The sequence below is a fragment of the Monodelphis domestica genome, chromosome X (genome assembly GCF_027887165.1).
Source record: "Monodelphis domestica isolate mMonDom1 chromosome X, mMonDom1.pri, whole genome shotgun sequence".
NCBI lineage: Eukaryota > Metazoa > Chordata > Mammalia > Didelphimorphia > Didelphidae > Monodelphis > Monodelphis domestica.
In genome coordinates this window covers 32301187-32317668 of record NC_077235.1, presented here as the reverse complement: position 1 = coordinate 32317668, position 16482 = coordinate 32301187, and the positions used below count along the sequence as shown (strand labels likewise).

At 40.5% G+C, this 16482-nt stretch overlaps 1 pseudogene; it reads left to right on the top strand.

Annotated features, from left to right (window-relative positions):
• Positions 1–13501, top strand: part of LOC103099881 (zinc finger protein 850-like) — a 52942-nt pseudogene extending 39441 nt beyond the window's left edge.
• The last annotated feature ends 2981 nt before the right edge of the window (positions 13502–16482 follow it).

Sequence of the window (16482 nt, the reverse complement as noted above, 5' to 3'; positions counted from 1 at the left end):
ACTTTCCCCTGGAAGTATATAGTCAGTATTGATGGATAGGTGATTCTTGGTTGAAGATCCAGTTCTCTTGCCTTTCTGAATATCATATTCCAGGCCTTGTGGTCCTTTAGTGTGGAAGCTCCAGGTCTTGTGTGATCCTGATTGGTGCTCCTTGGTATCTGAATTGTCTCTTTTTTTGGCTTCTTGTAGAATTTTCTCCTTAGCTTGAAAGCTCTTGAATTTAGCAATTACATTCCTGGGAGTTGTCTTTGGGGGATTTACTATAGAGTGTGTTCTGTGAACTTTTTCAATGTCTATTTTGCCTCCTTGTTCATAAAGATCAGGGCATTTTTCTTGGATGATTTCTTGTAATGTGATATCAAGATTTCTGTTCATTTCTGGCTTTTCAAGTAGGTCAATGGTTCTAATTCTCTCCTTCCTCTGTTTTCCCGATCGGTCTCCTTGTCAGTAAGATATTTTATGTTTTCTTCTATTTTGTCAGTGTTTTTAGTTTGCTTCATTAATTCTTGCTGTTCTGCCAGATCATTGGTTTCCAGTTGCTCAATTCTTGTCCATATGGCCTGGTTTTCTGCTTTAATTCTTTCATTTTCTGCTATAATTTTTTTACTTTCTCTCTGAACCATTTTCCACTTCTCTTGACAGAAGGCTTCCATCTTTTTGAAGAGCTCCAATTTAAATTCTTCCAGAGCTTGTGGACAATTTCCATTTTTTAGAAGGTTTTGTCTGTTTGAATTTCCTCCTGTATTTCCTCTGTAGCCTGGCTTTTTCCTCTGTAAAAGTTTTTGAGGGTCACTGCCTTTTTTGTTGTTGTTGTTAGAGAATGTTTGTTGGTCCTGTGAGCTATTTGCTATCTCGGTGAGGTTTTACCTTCCCTTTTTAGTCAGAAATCTGAGTGAGCTGGGCAGCTTCTCTGTGTATGGAGTTAAGCAGCAAAGATTTTGCCTGAGGCAAGCTCTCAAATCTCCACAGCCTCTGCTGTTTGCAGCTTCTGCTGTTTGGGGCTCTTCTCTGTGTTACCTTCTTGGGAGTGCCCATCCTCTGCACTCCCCACCCCCTGGGTTTTCAGGTGTAGTGGCTCTCAGGGGTAGGCCTTTGGTGGTCTTAGTCCACTCCCAAATACCTAGGAGTGCCCCTTGCTTGCTCTAGAGGTTCCCCTCGCTGATTCTGGTGCTTGCTGGCTCTGACTCTGGTTCTGTAGATGGGGTGAGGGAGAGTAGATTGGCTCACATTTGGATGGGAGCTTTTTCCCTCCTAAGGTGTGGAAATGCCCAATTCCTACATACCTTCAATGCTGTACCCTACTATAGAGTCCCCCCCATTCGTATGAGAATGGTTTTTCTGGTCTTTTGAGGTAGTCTATATCAGTGTGTGCTGGGGAGAGGAAGCGTCCTGTGTCTAGACTGCCACCATGCTTACCGGGAAGTCCCCACATTTCTATTTTTAGAAAAGAAAGAAAACAAATTCCTTGTAAGAGATATGTACAGACAAAATAAATTCACATGGTAGCCATTATCCAGAAATGTGTGTCTAGTGTGCTACCAATTTTTTCCTCACCTTTCTGTTGGGAGGTGAGCGTCAGGCTTCATCAGGAGTCCTCTGAAATCATGATTGGTTATTGTATTAATCAGAGCCCTTAAGCTTTCAGAAATGCCGATGTTATCTAAATTGTTCTTCTTATTCTGCTCATTTACTGTGCATCATTTCATAGAAGCCTTCCCAGGTTTCTTTGAAACCATTTCTTCAGTCATTGCTTGTAGCACAGCAGTAGGTCAATAAGCATTTGTGTTAAGGACCTACCAGGTGCCAGGCTCTGTGTAAACAATAGCATCCCATTACTTTTATAGAGCCTCATTGGTTCAGCCATTTCCCAGTACATGGGAGCCCATTGAGTTTCCAGGACTTTGCCATGAAAAAAGCTGCCCTACATTCCTACACATAGGACTTTGTTTACTCTTGTCTTATCTCCTTAGGGTGCAGACTCAGTAGTGGTATAGATGGGTCCAATGGTATGTACCGTTTAATGACCTTTTAGCCATTGTTCCAAACCACTCTCTATACTGGCTAGAAAAGCCATTTTTAAGCTAACACATTTTAAGTGATTTCTTATATAGCTTGAAAATGGGACCTTCATCCTTGCACAGAAAAAGGGAATGTGATTTCCCAAGTTTAGTGGTAATTGAATTTGAGAAGAGCGATTCTTCCATGAACTCCATTCTAGGAAAAGGACATCTCAACATTTGGGGAGTATAAGGCAAAACAGTGGCAAGCAGCAATTTGATGAGTTAGCTGCTGAGGAGAAGAAACCATTAGCATGAAATCCTAACAGAGAGGTAGCAGATATGGCAGAAAGAGCCGCAGCTTCAGAAAAAAGGGCTTGGGTTCAGATCCTGCCACTTAGGCCCTTTTGACCTTTGGCAAGTCACTTGATGTCTCTGTGCCTCAGTTTCCTCCTCTGTAAAGTGAAGAGTTCCTTCTAGCTCCATATCTGTGCCCTTTGAATTGAGGGCTACTTGATTGTTTATAAAAAGCTTGACCAGAGTCCAGAGAAGTGTCCTGGAGGCTTGTTCTTTGCTGAAGGGCCATAAGAGCCTTGTATTTCAGGAGCTGACATCTTTGCCTTGAGATTTCTCCAGTGGAGTGCTTGCTTAGCTTCTAGGGGAGGGGAATGCCACCCCTTTTCCCTCAGCTCCTGAATCCCTTGGACTTTCCTGTCAGAACCCCCCTGGACAGTCTCCGGCCTGGGAGGATCCTGGGCAGGCATCTGCCCATCTCTGGGATGGCAGCTCTCTATCCTTGGCATAACCTAGGCTGTGCTGTTTGCTTCCCTCTGAACAGGAACTCCTCATGACAAGCCAGCAATGATTGTGCATCTGGAACAAGGGGAAACGGCATGGAGCCCAGCTCTGCAGAGACCTGGGAAGGAAAAGGGAAGGCTCCACGGCCACCGCCTGGGTGAGCAAGGTGAGAGGCAGGGGAAGAAGTCACAGGCTTAGTGGGATGGTAAATGGCAAATACTTGCCTGTGGTGACTGGGGGGCTCTCGTGAGAAGCAGGCCTCTTGCACAGTGTGTCCAGGGAGCCCTTTTTGCCGAGCAGGGGATGCTTTCTGGGTCTTGTGTAATGGAACAGATTTGTGGATGTGAATTCCCAAGTGCTGGCCTTCCATAGCGGATCGGGAAAGTGTGGAGGGAGGAAGGGGGGGACTGATCAGAAAGCAGTGAAGACAGGAGAAACAGGATCATGAGAATGTGTGGGTAAACCCGGGGTGGGGCCAGCTCTGGAAGAAGCAGGCTTTTATTCTGTTTTTAGAAAGGCGAGAGACAGGATCCATCTCTCCCTGCTGACATGTAGACAGCAGTGCTCTCCCATCTACTTACTTAGAGGTCCTTGATTTCCCTTTTTGTCCTCACAAAGAGACTGTGCCAGTTGGTCCTGTTTGAAAGGAAGCACAAGTGCCTCTGGGTCCCAATTTGTGCCCGACCCGGGTGCCCAAGGGTGTGCCCATGTCAGCCATCTGTTTGATGCATCTCTGGAACTGGTTTGGCCTTTGCCCGTTTTCCTGAGGATTTGCCTCCTCTACCCCCCTCATGAGCCCTTTAACTTCTATGCTACCAGCAATTTCATCACTAAATAGCTGGCCTGGGCAGGATACCACGAGGTCCTCACTACTGAGAAGAGGCACTAAGTGAAGGGCACTCAATGGTTAAGGAACTTGCCAAGAGTCTCAGTCTGAGGATCTGTTTCTGGTTACTATAACCTAGGTTCTTGGGGCAGGGTCTAAACAGAAGGTATACGTGGTCCAGTTTCCCAGCCACACGGGGCTGAGTTCAAATGATGCAGTAAGGTTTTTCCCAGTTCCCATAACTGAATAAACCTTTATCACAAGACAGAATTTGGACTGGGCCCATGATTGAAGAGAAAAGAAAATGAGCTGGCTGCAGAACTGAGTAGCAAGATGGAGTCAGTGTGGTTCACTCAATTCCCACAATTAGCCGTTTGCTGTCCAAATCTCAATTTTCCCCCTTTTTATTTGGGGGGCAGGGTGCCCACTCCCCCATGAATCACTTATCTATACGCCACATCAATCAGGCTTTTCCATATATTCTTAACCAGTTACCTAATAGTTATGTTACAGATCAAACTCCTTAGAGGGCTTACAAAGGACTAACTTTGAGAAGGGCGACACCAAGGTAGCCAATAGAATAATGGTCATCAATATTAGCTACCATCAAGTTTCCTTGTTTTTTTATTAATTAGTTAATTTAGACCATTTTCCCATGGTTACCTGATTTCCCTCTCCTTTCCCTCCCCCCTCCTGTAGTTAAAGAGCGATTCCACTGGGTTTTACATGTACCATTGATGAAGACTTATTTCCATATTATTAATCTTTGCCCTACAGCGATCATTTAGAGTCTACATCCATAATCATATCCCCTTCGAACCATGTGACCATGCAGTCGCTTTTCTTCTGAGTTTCTGCTCCCACAGTTCTTTCTCTGGGTGTGGATAGTGTCCTTTCTCCTAAGTTCCTCAGAATTGTACTAAAATATTACATTGCTCCTAGTAGAGAAGTCCATTACATTTAAGTGTACCACAATGTATCAGTCTCTGTGTACAATGTTTTCCTGGTTCTGCTCCTCTCACTGCATCACTTCCTGGAGGTTGTTCCAGTCCCCATGGAATTCCTCCAGTTCATTATTCCTTTGAGCACAATAGTATTCCATCACCGACATAGACCACAATTTGTTCAGCCATTCCCTAATTGAAGGCCAGCCCCTCATTTTCCAATTTTTTTGCCACCACAAAGAGGGAGGCTATACATATTTTTGTACAGGGTTTTATCCTTATGATCTCTTTAGGGTACAAACCTATCAGGGGAATGGGTGGATCAAAGGGAAGGCATCATTATAAAGCCCTTTAGCACAATTTCAAATTGCCTTCCAGAAAGGTTGGATCAATTCACAACTCCACCAGCAATGCATTAGTGTCCCAATTTTGTCACATCCCCTCCAGCATTCATTAGTTTCCTTTGCTATCATATTGGCAATCTGCTAAGTGTGAGGTGATACCTCAGAGTTGTTTTGATTTGTATTTCTGTAGTTATGAGAGATTTAGAACACTTTTTCATGTTGTTATTGATAGTTTTGATTCTTTATCTGAAAATTGCCTATTCATGTCCCTTGCCCATTTATCAATTAGGGAATGGCTTGATTTTTTGTACAATTGATTTAATTCCTCATAAGAGTGAATAATTAGACCTTTGTCAGAGGTCATCAAGTGTCCTTGTATCCTACTAACCCTCTCCCAGGATCCATTTAGTCAATACACTGTACATCCCAGATGTCTCAGGTAGTCATCTGATCCCTTCTCTTGCACATTATGGAGCAGGATTCATCCTCAGGAACAGCTCAGAAGGCTCCGCTTCCCTGGTTCCAAATCACTTGTAGAGGTTCCTAGATTCCAATCTGCCAAAACTTCATAGAACAATTTCACTTTTCTCACAGTTATCAAGATGTATATGTGTAAAATCCTTGACCGAGTTTTGAAAACGTCTTACTAAAACATAATCAGAGCACGAATTTCCTTGCTAGATACATTTAGAAGCCAATCATAGACATTAGTAAAAGTATTCAAATGGTCTAATCTTGTTGCTTTCTCAAAATGTACTATTCCATTTAATTAGAAAAGTTGTGGGGGCAGCTGGGTGCCTCAATGGATTGAGAGCCAAGCCCAGAGACGGGAGGTCCTGGGTTCAAACCTGACCTCAGACACTTCCTAGCTATGTGACCCTGGGCAAGTCACTTCACCCCCATTGCCCAGCCCTTACCACTCTTCTGCCTCGGAACCAATACATAGCATTGATTCTAAGACAGATGGTAAGGGTTTTAAAAAATAGGAAGTTTGAACATCCTTGTCTTATTTCCTTTTAGGAAGATATCATCCCTGCATTATAATTTGACCACCAATATAGATTAAAATTGTCTGATTTTTCATACTACAGCCCTATTTCAGTAACTCAGAGATGTTCCAGTACCAACCATTAATAGATTCAATATTGTACTGAGAAAGCTTCTACTCCTCACCTGCTCTGATCATAGGAATTTTTTATGAAAGGAAAAGAAGGGACAGAGCTATAACAGTGTCTTAATAGAGGAAAAGGAAACTCCCTTATCTCTGTCTGATTGCAAGCCTGACTCATATCTGACTCTCAGTCATGTAGGCACAGGCTATCAAAAGCAAGGCTCAGGATTAAGCAAGTAGGAACATTTCCTGATTAGAAAAGAAATAGTACAATGGGGAAACTGAGTCAAGAGACTCCTACCTTAGGCCAAGCCAAGATCCCCGTCCCAACTTCCCAGGCACAGCCATCCAGCAGTAACATTTCTCAGGTTGCAAAACATACTATTCTCTACTATTGCTTTTGTGAAAATTCAGACCTCCTTGTAATCAAAACAAAGCCAGAGGACATGCCAGTCCCAAGATGTTTTACCTCAAATAGCAAAGTTTTACTAACCACGAGGTAAAGAATGTTATTGACTTTCTCACATTTCCCTAACAGATACCACACACATCAATAGTTCACTCATTAAAATATGAATATAAGCATTTATTTAATTATATTATGTTGATGATATTACTAAATATTATTATTGAAATACTAAGTAAAATAAGTTACATATTTGAACCCCTGTATATATTTTCGTAATTTTTTGAGTATAGCAAAAATTTCCAAAGGGAAACTATTATATTAAACTTACGATCTTTTGTTTTAAATTAAAACATATCCTTGGACTCCCACTCCTTTTCTGAAACCATGTTTGTGTGACTGATTTTATGCTCCGTTAATTATTTAAGTTTTCAAATATCTATTTTTATCTCATTCCTTTTAAAAAGAAAATGATTAATCTAACAATATCCAAAGGAACCACAGTCTGGAGGCCAGTTTGGGTGGAATATGAACTCTTATGGAGTTGGTATTGTTTCAGTCTTTTGATCCATATGCTTATACTTGTGTCACATAGTAGGTGCTTCGTAAAAGATTAATGTTCGACTGATACTGAATACCTGAGGCTGGAGGAACGGGCAAATTATGTGGAAAGAGAAGATAGACCCAGTCTGCAAAGGGCTTTAAATGTTGTACAGAGTAATTTGCATTTTATTCTCCAGGCAGAAGGGAGCCACTGGAGCTTCTTGAAGGAGAGAGTGAGGTGATCCCAACTGTGCGTTAGGAATATATTATTGGCAGTTCAATGGAGGATGGATTGGAGAGGGATCCCTGGATGAAGAGAAACCAATTTAGGAGTAGAGTTGAAGGATTTGGGCTTAGGGTTCTCTTGCTTGGACTAGAGTGGTGGTTATATGAATGGAGTGAATGGGGAGGATGAAGGAGAGGCTGTTAAACTCAATAAACATTTTGTAAGGTACGAGGTTCATCCTAATATGCACACTAAGAAACTCTCCCCAGCTTTGACTACAGGAAAATGTAGTCCTTTTTCCTCAAAAAGACCCCCTTCAAATGGAGGAAGATAAAAAAAGGATTTCAACTCTATAGCACCTTCAAGTTTACAAAATGCTTGTCTATAACAATACCAAGGGAAGTGCTACAAGTATTATTATGTCCATTTTCCAAGTGAGTAATGTGGTGCAAATGACTGGTTCTTGGTAGCACAACATTAGGACTTTAGATTGGAATTTGTCCCTGGAGCTCCTCTGTAGCATAGTCTTCTCCTGTTGTTACTATTCAGTCATTTTTAGTGGTGTGATGCTATTTGGGGTTTTCTTGGCAAAGACACTAGAGTGTAATTTCCAGATCATTTTATAAATGAGGAAACTGAGGCAAACATAGCTAAGGAACTTGCCCAGGGTCACACAGCTTATGACTTCTCACTGTGCAGTTTTTTTTATCACTCAGGGAGATGAATTCTTTAATTTTTGCAGCAGTGTCTCCATTTCATCACTCACAAAATAAATACTGGGTGTGGGATGGCATCCTGGGTAGAGGGCTAGTGTTGGAGTCAAGAGACCTGGGATGAAGGCCTGCCTCTAACACCATGGACAAGTCACTTAATTTCTCAGTGTCCCAGTGTTAAGGCATGAATGCATTGGTGATCTACATGGGTGGAGGCAGTTTCCCTCCCAGTTTAGCACAGTTCCAGACCAATGACTAAAGGAGTGAGTAAGCTAACAAAAAGAATTGAATCCAAATTAAACTCACCTTTTCACCAAGGAGAAATCCTTTCCCTCAAATGTTTCACATTTAAATGCTTTGCTATCTGAGCGTCATTCTGACCTGGTAGCATCCTTTAGCAGAGTCCCGTTAAGACTTGTACCTTGAATATGGGATGAAACCCATAAGTAAAAGTGTCGCTGATCCACCTTATCTAGAAACTCTGAGTATAGACAATATTGTTGAAAGAAGAAGTGATATATTCTAGGGAATATTTTCTCTTTGTCATTTCAGGTGATGGGGAAAAGACAAAAACTAAGGATCATAATCCAAAAGAAAATGAAGATATAGGATCACAGAGGATGTTATCAGCTGGGATGTTGGGTGCTATTGTCCAGGACCCAGAGTTTCAAGAAAGTTCTGACTGTGAAGGCAGGTTAGAACTGCAACAAAGAAGCACAGCAGGAAACAGAGTCAGAAAATCTCCCCAGGAGAAATATTTCCAGCATGTCACTCTTTTTACCAGCAATGGCACTGCAGAGGAGAGAGGCCATGAGTACAAAGGAATCCCAGATCTGAAATTAAAGATGGTTCCACACGTAGGAAATCTTTCAGGAGAAAGAGCTCAGCAATGTAATTCTCATAAGTACAGTCACAGACAAAATGCAGTGCCTTTAAGAAACCAGCTACCTAATAATGAAGAGAAACCCTCTATAGGTGCGGAAGCTAGTAGTTGGCATTCAGGCTGTGATTGTAGAAAATGGAAGAGCAAGATATATAAATGTAATGAGTGTGGGAAAACCTTTGGAAGGAAATCCAGCTTTATTAGACACCAAAGAATTCATAGTGGAGAGAGGCCCTATGAATGCAAGGAATGTGGGAAAGCCTTTAATCAGAATTCTACACTAGCTAAACATCAAAGAATTCATACAGGGGAAAAGCCCTTTGAATGTCCCGAATGTGCAAAAGCTTTCAGAACGAATTCAGGCCTTACCAGGCATCAGAGAGTTCATACAGGAGAGAAACCTTATGAGTATAAAGAATGTGGAAAAATGTTTGGAGGGAGAGCAGGTCTAATTCATCATCAGAGGACTCATAGTGGAGTAAAACCCTATGTAAATAGAGAATGTGGGAAATCCTTCATGGGCAGTTCACATTTTATTATGCATCAGAGAATCCACCTTGGAGAGAAGCCTTATGAATGCAAAGAATGTGGGAAAGCTTTCATACAGAGCTCAGACCTTAGTAAGCATCAGAGAATTCATAGTGGAGAGAAGCCCTATGAATGCAAAGAATGTGGCAAAGCCTTTACATTTAGGTCAGACCTTAGTAAGCATCAGAGAATCCACAGTGGAAAGAAGCCCTATGAATGCAAAGAATGTGGGAAAGCTTTCATACAGAGCTCAGACCTTAGTAAGCATCAGAGAATCCACAGTGGAGAGAAGCCCTATGAATGCAAAGAATGTGGCAAAGCCTTTACATTTAGGTCAGGCCTTAGTAAGCATCAGAGAATCCACAGTGGAGAGAAGCCCTATGAGTGCAAAGAATGTGGGAAAGTCTTCATACACAGCTCAGGCCTTAGTCAGCATCAGAGAATCCATAGTGGAGAGAAGCCCTATGAATGCAAAGAATGTGGTAAAGCCTTTACATTTAGGTCAGGCCTTAGGAAGCATCAGAGAATACACAGTGGTGAGAAGCCCTATGAATGCAATGAATGTGGGAAATCCTTCATACACAGCTCAGGCCTTAGTCAGCATCAGAGAATCCATAGTGGAGAGAAGCCCTATGAATGCAAACAATGTGGGAAAACCTTCACATACAGCTCAGGGCTTAGTCTGCATCGGAGAATTCATAGTGGAGAGAAGCCCTATGAATGCAAACAATGTGGGAAGGCCTTCACACAGGGCTCAGACCTTAGTAAGCATCAGAGAATCCACAGTGGAGAGAAGCCTTTTGAATGCAAAGAATGTGGCAAAGCCTTTACATTTAAGTCAGGTCTTAGTAAGCATCAGGAAATCCATAGCGGCCAGAAGCCCTATGAATGCAAACAATGTGGGAAAGTGTTCATACACAGCACAGGCCTTAGTCAGCATGAGAGAATCCATAGTAGAGAGAAGCCCTATGAATGCAAAGAATGTGGGAAGTCCTTCATATACAGCTCAGGCCTTAGTCAGCATCAGAGAATCCACAGTGGAGAGAAGCCCTATGAATGCAAAGAATGTGGGAAGTCCTTCATATACAGCTCAGGCCTTAGTCAGCATCAGAGAATCCACAGTGGAGAGAAGCCCTATGAATGCAAAGAATGTGGAAAAGCCTTTTTATTTAGGTCAGGCCTTAGGAAGCATCAGAGAATACACACTGGAGAGAAGCCTTATGAATGCAAACAATGTGGGAAATCCTTCATACACAGCTCAGGCCTTAGTCAGCATCAGAGAATCCATAGTGGAGAGAAGCCCTATGAATGCAAAGAATGTGGGAAGGCCTTCATATCCAGCTCAGTCCTTAGTAAGCATCAGAGATTCCACAGTGGAGAGAAGCCCTATGAATGCAAAGAATGTGGGAAAGCCTTCATACAGAGCTCAGACCTTAGTAAGCATCAGAGAATCCACAGTGGAGAGAAGCCATATGAATGCAAAGAATGTGGCAAAGCCTTTACATTAAGGTCAGGCCTTAGGAAGCATCAGAGACTCCATAGTGGAGAGTAGCTCTATGAATTGAAAGAATGTGGGAAAGCCTTCACATTTAGGTCAGGCCTTAGTTAGCATAAGAGAATCCATAGTGGAGAGAAGCCCTATGAATGCAAAGAATGTGGCAAAGCTTTTATAATGAGCTCAGGCCTTAGTCAGCATCAGTGGATGCATAGGTGAGAGAAGACCTATGAATGCAAAGAATGTGGGAGAGCTTTTCCAGTGAGGTCATGTCTCTTTGGGCATCAGAGGATTTATAGAAGAGCAAAACCCTATATATGTGAAAGCTGTGGGAAAGCCTTCAGGGTCATTCAAGACTCAATTACCATCAGAGTGTTCACACTGGAGAAAAGTCTTATTCATGTACTAAGTACGAAAGTCTTCAGTGGGTGCTCAAATCCTACCAAACATTGGAGAATTCATACTGGTGAGAAACCCAGTGAATGTAGTGATTGTGAGAAAGCCTTCCATCAAAATCCAGTCTCATTCATCATAAAAAAAAGTTCACGGTGCTTAACTGAGTAGAGTAAATATCAGAGAAACTTCTGTCAGAAGTGTTTAGTTTGATCCCAGAGAAAAGAAGCAGGGTCAGACTCCATAAATGATTATAACTCCTATAAAGGCAGAGCTTTTTCCTCAGATTTATTTCATTCCGCAAGCAAGTGCAATTCCGGATTGGTATTTAGTAAATACGTTTTCTCGTTGACTCATCAAAATGGCGTTGAAGACATAGTTGAAAGAGACACTTCTCTCGACCAAATCCGTATTCCTTTTCCTATAGTTCCCTTTGGCATGACCTTTTGCTATCACTTCTCATCTCTATACCTCTAACCTGACATGCTCCAATAGCTGATAATAATGTTATGGCTATATGCTCCATCCCAGTGTCTTCATCTGCTTCAGTCAGCAGCAGTACCATTTTTACAGGCTGAAGTCATCTCCATTTCAAAAGGTTTTCACCATCTGTATCTACTTTGCCCTTTTTTTTGCATCTACACTTGAATGCATGTTATTTATGTTATTTTTCTAGATAAAATCTTTGCTTCATGAGCAGCAGGGTCATTTTTTCCATACTTACCTGGGCTTTTTTTGCTCTGGCTTCTGTGTCCGATTTGTATTCCTTTTCAATAGAGGGATGGATTTGGAGTCAGCGAGAGCTGGGATCAAGGTCTGCCTCTAACATTTAGCAGCCTTGGAACTATGGACCAGTCCTTCAATCCCTGGCAACTGTAAGGGATGCATGTTTTATTATTAAGCTTTCATTAAGCACCTGCTCTGTGTCAAGCACTGGGAGAGAATATGAACCTGCAAACTCCAAACAGGGACTACTCTCAGAGAATTTCTGTTCTAGTAAGGGAGTGAGAGTGCATGTGCACAAATAAGGTCAGTAGAGGAAGAGGTCCCTAACTGTGAGAGAGTACAATCATCAGATAGGATCAAGGATGCAAGACATGAAGGAAGCTAAACTCTGAGAGAGAGAATGAGATGGAAGGCAGTCCAGGCATGGTGCAAATGCATGGAAGGAGGAAATGGAATATTGAGTTGAGGGAGAAGTTGACCAGTCTGATTTGAATGTAGAGTTCACACAGGGGGAAAAACATGAGGATGGACAGGTGAGGTGGAATCAACATGTAGAGGACCTGAAGGCCCTTACATATTTCTTGAATACTTTCCAAAGATCCACCTGGAGTTTTACTTTCTCCTAAGTTTTTGTTGACTACTAAAGTACATCCACTGTTTATTCCCATTTCATAACTCTTGTAGCGCTGATTGTAATGATTGAAGCCATGTTTTTGTATTACCTTAAATTCTTTGAGATCAATGTAGATCTCTTGGTTATTATTTTATCTCCTAACAGTAATGTCTCTTTTCTGAAAGTCCTCCTTTGGGTAAAATGAGAAGGCAAGATTGGAAGCACTGAGACTCTGTAACCTCCTGGGTCAGCCATGGAATGGTATTTATTGGACAGACAGCTTGCTGTGTTCCTATATGTTCTCTCAGCACAGACCACGGATTCCAAGAATGATTGCCTTGTCCCATCACAGCCATTTCTGGGACAGTACCAGGAAAGTGTCAGGGTCCAGGATAGCCCTGGGCTCACTACTTACAGGAGAGGTGGTTCCTTTTTCCAAACAGTAGGACATCTGCCCTAAAGAAGAAAGAAAAATGACAAAGATAAGGAGACCAGAATGTAAGGAGATGGAAATCAGATAGAGGCCTATAAAGGGTCTATAGTTAATGAAGGTGAGGCTTCAAGACTATCTCCACTCTCACGAATTTGTCTTTGTTCATCTCTTCATGAACACAAATTATTGTGCTGATCTCTGGGTGAAGATGGCAGTCCAACTACTTAGCTTATTCAATCATTCCTGGGCGGTTATCTGGTCCTTGACCCTAGAACTCAGCATAAGACATTGATTGGCCTGAGGTTCCCAAAGTCTAGAATGGGCCTGGCAAAATCCAGAGCATGCCATGCCCATTAAGGACATCTCCTTGTCCAGCCTCCTCCTTCAAAGAAACATCTCTCAAGAGGTTCATCTGTCAATGTGTGTATCTATACCTGTTGGCCGCCAGATACTTTAGCTTTGGGGTCTTTTACATTTTTCTTCGGAATAATCTTTTTAGATAAATAAAGTCAAATTCTCCAAGCCAGGTAATTATTTACGTTTTATTGGAACAGGGCCAAGTCCTCCAACAGAGATTCACTAGTCCCTACTTGTTAGTGAACCTGCTAAATCACAATTACTTAGATTTCATAAGGTATAGAGAAGAGAGCTGAGAGTGTAGCCTCTACATCTATGAGGACAGTCCATGAGGACTTTGAGTTGGGATTTTTGGGTGGAGAATTTAGATTATGTAGATTTTAAAAATTAATATCCAATACTCCAAGTATTATATTTATGATTTATTCATAATAACTAAAGCTAGAGTAAAAGGGAGCTAACTAAGCCATGGTCGCAAGTGAAGAGAAAAAGAGGGCCAAGTTCCAGAAACTTATAAACAATAATGTAAAGACACAGGTAAATGAAGGGAAAAGGATCCTGGGAAATACAAAAAGAATTCCAGGGAATGTAGTTCAAAGATTGAAAATTTCCACTATTGCAGTCATAAGATTTAGGGACACCTCAACCCTGGTCCACTAATCTACCCTGTGAGTTTGCTTATTACCATAAATCAACTACTGTTTTATAATGACCTTTGAAACAATCAGATTGAATTATACCAACAATGACAGGTTAGGCTTGCCTGTGGCCTACATCCTCACTCCAACCAAACTGAGTAGTCACTGGGTTCATAGAAATGACTAATCCACTTCTTCAGCTCCATACGCTAATTAGGTCAGCTTTAGCCTAAGTATTTCACTTTACTCTCCTCTTTGTTTCTCCTTTCTCTTGGCTCTCTCTTCTCTATCATATTTCTCTTTTCACTGCCTTGACTCTCTTCATTTTATCTCTTTCTCCCTTCTTTTGACTTGTCTTTTGTCTCTCTTTTCTCTTCTCTCCCCTCTCCAGTCTTCTCTTTATCTCTATCTCTCCTTTCTAGTCTGTTCTCTAGCCTTTCTTCTCTATATCTGCCTCTATTCTCTCTTATCTCTCCTTCTCCTGGCTTTGTATTTCCCTCTTTTCTCACTTTTCTCTGCATGAAATCACTCCTCTTTATTTCTCTCTCTCCCTTCTCCTGGCTTTTTTTCTTATCATCTTTCTCCTTTCCCTGCCTCTACTCTCTCCAGTTTATCCCTTTGTCTCTCTTTTCCTGGCTTATCTCTTCTCAATCTTTCTCCTCTCTCTTCCTCTATTCACTTTCTTCTTTATCTCTCTCTTCTCCTGGTTTGTCTTTTCTCCTTTTTCCTATATGTCTGCCTTTACTCTCTCCTCTTTATCTCTCTGTTCCTTTTCCTGACTAGTCTCTTTTTTTCTCTCTTTTCTTCTTTGTTTTGATTGACAGGATAGACAAACTTATAGATAGGTTGATGTATACATGGATAGACAGATGATGGATAGACTAATGGAAAGATGGATGTATATACTGATAACTGATATATTGTAAATATATAACTTGATGAATAGATAGAAGCATAGACAGATAAATATATGGATGGATCAATAGATATAAAGATAGACACCAATGCCGAGATGGATTCATTGACAGATGATTGATAGATTATATATTGATTGCTAGATGGGTAGATATGATGTATCAATGGGTTGATTGATTAAAGATTGAGAGATGGGTAAATATATCTATATGATTGTTATGCTGATTGATTATGGATTGATGAATAGATAGATGTATAGATAGATGATGGATTGACAGAAAGTCAGAGGGAGTGGCAGATGGATTAAAAGTCCAATTGAGAGATTTTAGAATGAGAGATTAGAGGTTGATTGGGGGATGGATTGATAGATAGATGAATAGACAGACTATGACTGCTGAATAGATGGATAGATGAATTGATTAAATAATCTTTTAAATGATAAATTACATACTGATTGAGAGATGGATAAATAGATATACGATATATTTATAAGTTGATGATTGGATGGATTGATTATAGATTTATGAGTAAGATTGTCAGATTGCTGAGACATTGTTTATTTTATACACAGAAAGACTGAGAGATCAACAAAAGAATAGACAGACAGATATATGATAGACTGATAGGTTGATTTATAGATTATAAATTGATAGTTTGGTGTATTAGAGATAGATTGATAGTGACAGATGATTGGATGGATGGATAGATGATTGATATATTACATTTTTATGGATTATAGATTGAATGATAGATTACATATTGATTGATGGGGAGAGACTGATGAACTGATTGATATATTATAAATTGACAGATTATATATTGACTGATAAATCCATGGAAATAGTGATAAATGGCAGAATGATGGGTCCATTAAGAGATTGATTATAAATTAATAGATGGATTAAAAGAGAGATTATAGATAGAGAGATGGATAGTTAGCTGGATGGATGAATAGAAAGATGGACAGATGGATGGATAGATAGATTTATGATTGGTAGAATATTGATTAAGTTTTTAAATGACAGATTATATACTGATTGACTGATAGATATATGATAGAATGCAAGGTTGATAAATTATAGATTGATAGATGAGTAGACAGATCGATAGATTACATATAGATGGATAGATCGATAAGATGGAGCCAGAAAGACAGATGGACAAAAGGATAGATTAATAGATTATAGACTGATTGATCAATAGATTGTATGATAATTATACACAGATGGATAGACATCAGTAAATTGATAGATGATAGATTGATAAATGGATATAAAGGCAGATTGGTAGATTACAGATAGATTGATGAGTAGATAGATGGACAGACAGGTACATATAGTGGAATGGATAAATAGATGGATAGATAATTGGGGGGGAGATAGATATAAATTATATAAACAGATGAATAAACTGATAGATAGATTATAGATTGGTTGATAGATTACATATTGATTGATGGGTAGGTCAATTGCCCAATAAATATATTATAGAATAACAAGTCATTTGATAGATGAATTCTGAATTCATCAGCAGGTGGAGGAATGGAATAGATGGAAGGATGGAAAGATAGAAAGATGATTTATTGACAGATAG